The 6,696-nt window shown below is 39.8% G+C and overlaps 1 long non-coding RNA gene across 1 annotated transcript; it reads right to left on the reverse strand.

Moving 5' to 3' along the window:
- Positions 1-2,629: 2,629 nt before the first annotated feature.
- LOC142383025 (uncharacterized) lies at positions 2,630-3,898 on the reverse strand. Its single transcript, XR_012769990.1, has 5 exons — positions 3,740-3,898; positions 3,423-3,467; positions 3,243-3,307; positions 3,055-3,160; positions 2,630-2,696 (listed from the first exon to the last, which is right to left on the reverse strand). It is a non-coding gene; the product is annotated as an uncharacterized LOC142383025 (long non-coding RNA).
- Between the last annotated feature and the right edge of the window lie 2,798 nt (positions 3,899-6,696).

The following is a 6,696-nucleotide window of genomic DNA, read 5'->3' on the forward strand; positions in this document are numbered from 1 at the left end:
AAAAAGATAATTGTCTGGAAATGCAAAAATCTATGCGCGGTCTGATAACCATCTCCTGATGAATATTTAATTCTCTGCGCAGTAATGCTGCACCTTCATCCACGGGATCGTTGTCTAAAGGACATGTTCGTGAAAAAAGTCGCCTCCTGCTGTGCCTGATGGACTTCTAGAAGTAGAAGAACTCGCTCTGCTGACTGAATGAATGAGGAAATCAAATGGCTGAAAGAGGGCGGAGACAGAGAGAAACTCAAGGTTTATTGAGTAAAAGTTTCTCTCATTTCAGGGTTAATCAACTCAGAGTTTTCACTAAACCTGCTTCGTGAAACGGACCTCTGGTGTGACGTCATTGGAATGCACCGACTCCGCCGTCATTTTACAACTTCATGTTTCTACAGTGGCTCACAGTCGGCAAATCAAACGACTAAATACCAAATTGGGGTTTTCACATGTTCGTGCGCGCCTATCGCATGATTTAGACTCGACGATTTCGGTTGAGAATGTGGGGATTTTTTTTCGGTCGCATCAGAGCACATTTTTAAAAGTCGTGGGGACAAAATTCAAATCATAAATAGTGGGGGGGACATGTCCCCACCGTCCCCCCGTAATCGACGCCTATGTGCTCAACAACCTACCCGCTTCTTTAAAGCTTATTCATTAATCCAGTTTGAATTCACCCGATTCATTACCTGCCGGAGCGCAGCAACTAGCCCTTCTAAATTACCCAAGAGAGTCTGGCTGCAGACCTGCAGACCTGCACTGTCAGGACCCACAGACCTGCACTGTCAGGACCCTGTTGCAGACCGTCACCTGCACTGTGAGGACCGGAAGTGCACTGTGAGGACCGGAAGTGGATTAATTTAAAAATAAAAGCGTGTGTATCGGAAGCACGTATTTTTAAACGTTTTTAAACGCTACATTTTTCAAGAGGTTTTCCTCAAATGAATTAATTAGTAAACAGTACGACATAAAATCTATCAATTCCCGGTCTATTGTATATTGTTTTTATTTTTATTGTAAACTAATCTCTTAGGCTCATATTCATAAACCAACATCTCATAAGATGCCATAGGCCTATACAGTACATTTTATTGTACAGAGTAAGTCACTGCTATTTATTTTATTGTGTACTACAGAGTAAGTCACTGCTATTTCATTATCATTTCATTTTGACTTTATCGCACTGCTCTTTATATATATATATATATATATATATATATATATATATATATATTATTATTATGTATTATTCTGTATTTTTATCCTTAACCACCATAAATTTCATGTTTGGTTCTATATCTTTGCCAATTATATCTTGGTATCTCGCTTGATGACACGCTGACATTCAAAGCCCACATTGAAAACCTTGTAAAGAAACTTAAACTAAAACTAGGTTTTTTATTTAGAAATAAATTCTGCTTTTCCTTTGATGTTAAGAAGCGCCTTGTCTCTGCAACTTTTGTATCCATTTTAGACTATGCAGACCTCCTGTATATGAACGCTTCAGTTCAATGCCTGAGTAAGATTGACTCTGTCTATCATGCTGCCCTGAGGTTCATCACTAACTGCAGGGCTCTAACCCATCACTGTGAACTACATGCCAGAGTACAATGGCCTGCACTGGCTACCAGGAGACTCACTCACTGGTACACTTTTATATACAAGGAAATACTCGGACTACTGCCCCCCTACATCTGCAGCCTAATCACAGTAAGGAACATTGGCTCTTATGGTCTGCGTTCCAATGACCATTTGCTACTCTCTGTCCCCTGTTTTCGTACAGAACAGGGAAAAAGGGCCTTTGCTTTTTCTGCTCCTACCTCAATGAACAATTTACAAAAGGATTTGAAATTAACGGAACTGATTCCTTTGAGTGATTTTAATTCCAGGATGAGAACACTTGAGACCGAGTCCCTTGTCTGTAATTGTTTTAATTAATTTGTTATTGTTTTACTTGTTTTTTTATTTTAATGCAACGGAAATTTTAATTAAGTAACTTGTGCTGCTACTTGGCCAGGACGCCCTTGTAAAAGAGATTTTTAATCTCAACGGGTCTATTTTCCTGGTAAAATAAAGATTAAATAAAAAAAATATATATGTTCTTGTGCTGCTGGAACACCTTAGTACCACTAAATAGTACCCTAACTCTTGATATCTACAGTATAATCAAATTATTAAGGGATATTAAGGGACATAAAAAACACACCAAGTCACAACATGATCAAATGTTCTGTAATGTTTATTCTGACAAACATTCACAATATGACAAAAAATCTGGGATTTTGTCGACCACCTGTTCACAAAATATCCACATGTCGTTTATTTTGTGAAATATAATTTTGAAAGGCTCCAGGATCGCTTCCCTTTCATCCTCATCCAGTTCTTCCTTCCACAACTTCCCAAATTGCAGAGCAGCCTCTGCCTGTTCCTCTTCCCCCATGCCCAGAACGTCAGGCAGGTCCACTCTGGCAGAGAACAGTTGTTTGTTGGCCTCAACCCACTCTGCTTGTCATACTTTTGAAGTATGCGCTCTTCAACCGAGTCCTATGGAAAAGACAGAAAGAAAGATGTCTGTACTATAGCTGCCACACCAACAGTATCTGACCAATAGATACTGTGAAAAAGCTTACGCCTTCCACCGGTGTGTCCATATCAGCAAGTCTGGCTCTCTTGGAGACCTCTGCCTGCTGCTCTTCTTCCTGAAAATATAGATAAGCAAAATGATAAGTTTTAATATTAAAAACACAAGCTATATATATATATATATATATATATATATATATATAAAAAAAAAAAGAAAAACAGTGAAGATCCCATCATTGTCCTCCTCTAATAGGTCGACCTAGAACCATTGGAGAGCTCAACAAATGTCAAATCCAATCACACATTATCTAAACACTTTATTTATAAATTGCAGACAGCAGGTCTGACCTTATCTTGTGAATGGCATATTCTTTAAAGTGACCCCACAATTTCAGTACAAAAAAATATTGTTTCTGACCAGAAATAAAAGAAAAATTCAGACAGAACTCAAACAAAATAAAAAAAAAATCTGACCTCAGTAATGTCACCAATCGTCCTTTTTAGCCGAAACACTGGTGGCACCACACCTCGCAGAAGGGCTTTTGATGCATCTGTCCAGTGGGCGAACAGCTTTCCATAGCTCAAAAAATGATTAAACAATATAAATAAATAAAAACGTCTTGTCAACTTCAAGTCAAATAACAAAATCTTTGCAGTCTCACCTTCCCAGGTCAAAATTTTCTATGAGGAGGATACACCACCACTGTCGCAACAGTGGCAAGTCCATCTGGAAAATGATCAAGAACAACAACAAAAAAAAAAAACAACAACCTTACACTATGTCATAATAAATGTTTTGTTGTTGTAATGTTGAGCTTACTTTGATGCATGAATCAACTTACAACAGAAAAGTCGTATGGAGCATCCAATGTGGTGTAAAGGGCATACTAGGAATAAAGCACAATCATTTTAATTTAATGCTGAAATCTTTAATGCACACAGAATTACAAAAATAATTAATATATAACAAATGATGTCTACATCATTTCAGAACAGTAAGACACACAGAAAAGTGAGTTGTCAGATGTTCTTCACTGCAACCTACATTCCCTTCATTTTCCTTTTACCCTTTTACAAACCAAACCACAACCTGCCAGAAGTTAGTAGCGTTGGCTAATACTTATGAGTACAAACAAACAGACAAATAGATTATGCTTACCTTTAAATAAAATGCCACCTTTTGTGTGTACCTCCATGTGGCTCTGCAGCTTCGACAATTTAGCTGGCTTAAATCGTAGGCACAGAGGGCAGTGAAAAAGTTTGCAACATGACGTGCAGCGTTTGATCATGGGCGTAGTGCCGGCGGTTGTTATTGAGATATGCATCTATAAGACACAAATAACGTGTGTAGCAACCCTTGGATTCCAAAAGAGAGTCTCGACAGATGCTCAAGGTGTCTTTTATTTTTGTTGCAGCAGAATCATCAGGTTCACCTTAGCACCGTGAAAACTGTGTGTTGGGGTATACAAACAAAACATCAAATCACCATACAGTCTTCACAGTACAATTGTCATATTTTGTTCATCAATATTAAAAACATCAAAGGCAATAATTTACTCTAAAGTCATTTAGGCCTAGTCAAATACATACACACTGATACAAAGTTACATACAGATACAATGTTTCAATGAAAGCAAACAAACATACCTCACTGCGCTCACCAAGGATGCTTAATAATCTTTTCTTCCGTTGTTTAAAACAGGCGTCAAAAGTCCCTTTTTGTGTGTGCAAATGAAGAAAGTTAAGCTGGAGCCTGGAGATCAAAGTTTGTGGCTCAGGCTCAAACAAAGCAAAGCCGCTCCCTCGTTACCTACACCTGTTTGGCTACCTTTACAGATCTCCCTCTTGTGGAGCTACGGTGTCAGGCAAAGGACAAAATTCAATCTCCAAAATACATTCAAGATTCACTCATAACTTCACACACCAGTCATTTTAAAGCACACACAAAAATAGAAATATTTTGATTAAGCGTTATATTTGTAGAAAAATATGGAATGTAAACAAACACATTTAGGTAGTTTTACTCAGACAAACAAACACATACAAGGACTAGTGTGGTCCTTTACAACGTGTAATAAGTAAAACAATAATATATATATATATAAATGGCGCATTTAAGTAAAAACTATCGCTACGATAACAACGCTAAAGACGAGCCAAAAGTAAAAAACATGATTCTTTAAAATTAATATAACTTTACAGTATATAGTTATTGAAAAATATGCATCTGTAAGAGACAATTAATGTTGCAATAAGTAAAACAAAATTACACAAGTGAGCACTATCGATTCGAAAAATGGCACATTTAAGTGAGCACTATCGATACGATAACAACGCTAAAGACTAGCCAAAAGTTTTTAAAAAAAATTATTCTTTAAAATTAATGTAACTTTACAGTATATAGTGTGCAACGTAACGTTCCAGTGAATAAAGACTGTTTCTGTTTCTTCGTATGAAAGAAAGTTGTTTTCACTCGACTTTTACTCACCTCGTTGTCTCCACAGTTCAAATGGCGAATGAAAAATACGTGCTTTCAGGTAAACTCGCCTGTCGCTTCCGGTCCTCACAGTGCAGGTGACGTCACAGTGCATGTCTCCAACGAAGGGTCCTGACAGTGCAGGTCATGGGTCCTGAGAGTGCAGGTCTGCAGCCAGACCCCTCTCAAATTACCACAAAAAAAGAAAATACAACAACACAATAGCCAGACCAACTGCTCACAGCTGTCTGCTTTACAACTCACATAAGCTGCTGTTTACCCAATTTTTATCTTAATTCAAACATTTGGCTCCCCTTGGCCCACAATTTCAACAGCCCCCCTGCGCAGAGGTAAACAATGAAATGCTTACCGAAGCAGAATCCGTCCTCTCTCTCCTGTGGTCTTTTGATTTGGGGAAGCCGGAACAAGCCCGTCAGCTGTGCTCCACCAACAGAAATCAGCTGCGTAATGGTAGGAAAAAGATCCAACCTGCCAGCTTTTTACAGCTTATGTCGGTTGTCGGGGCACAAAGGACACGCTCCGCCGGGATCCAGCTGCAAAATCTCACGAATTCGGGGTCACCATTATGTTGTGGAGAAAAGGAGTCGAATATGCGTCGGCCAGCCTTTCAATGGGGAGTTTATTGAACAAGCAAATATGCATACAGAATGTCCACAAAATGTCCGACGAGCTCATCTTGTGATACCCTTTTATACCGTCTTATCATAACAAGCGTACGTGGCCCTCTCTGGAGGCGCCTAGCTTTCGCCTGTAATCGTAAACAAGCTCATTCTAACTATCAACAATATTCATATGAACCAGTCAACAAGGCACACAATGTAATTCTGACATGTAAAGAGAATGTCATGACATTCCTCTCCCACACCATCCATCTCCATCCATCCATCCATCCATCCATCCATCCATCCATCCATCTCCATCCATCCATCCATCCATCCATCCATCCATCCATCCATCCATCCATCTCCATCCATCTCCATCCATCCATCCATCCATCCATCCATCCATCCATCATCCATCCATCCATCCATCCATCCATCCATCCATCCATCCATCAATCCATCTCCATCCATCCATCTCCATCCATCTCCATCCATCCATCCATCCATCCATCCATCCATCCATCCATCCATCTCCATCCATCCATCCATCCATCCATCCATCCATCCATCCATCCATCTCCATCCATCCATCCATCCATCCATCCATCCATCTCCATCCATCTCCATCCATCCATCCATCCATCCATCCATCCATCCATCCATCTCCATCCATCCATCCATCCATCCATCCATCCATCCATCCATCTCCATCCATCCATCCATCCATCCATCCATCCATCCATCCATCCATCTCCATCCATCCATCCATCCATCCATCCATCCATCCATCCATCCATCCATCTCCATCCATCCATCCATCCATCAATCTCCATCCATCCATCCATCTCCATCCAATCATACATCCATCTCCATCCATCCATCCATCCATTCATCTCAATCAATCCATCCATCAATCTCCATCCATCCATCTCCATCCATCCATCCATCCATCCATCCATCTCCATCCATCCATCCATCCATCTCCATCCATCCATCCATCCATCCATCCATCCATCC

Source organism: Odontesthes bonariensis, chromosome 6, assembly GCF_027942865.1.
Source record: "Odontesthes bonariensis isolate fOdoBon6 chromosome 6, fOdoBon6.hap1, whole genome shotgun sequence".
Taxonomy (NCBI): Eukaryota; Metazoa; Chordata; class Actinopteri; order Atheriniformes; family Atherinopsidae; genus Odontesthes; species Odontesthes bonariensis.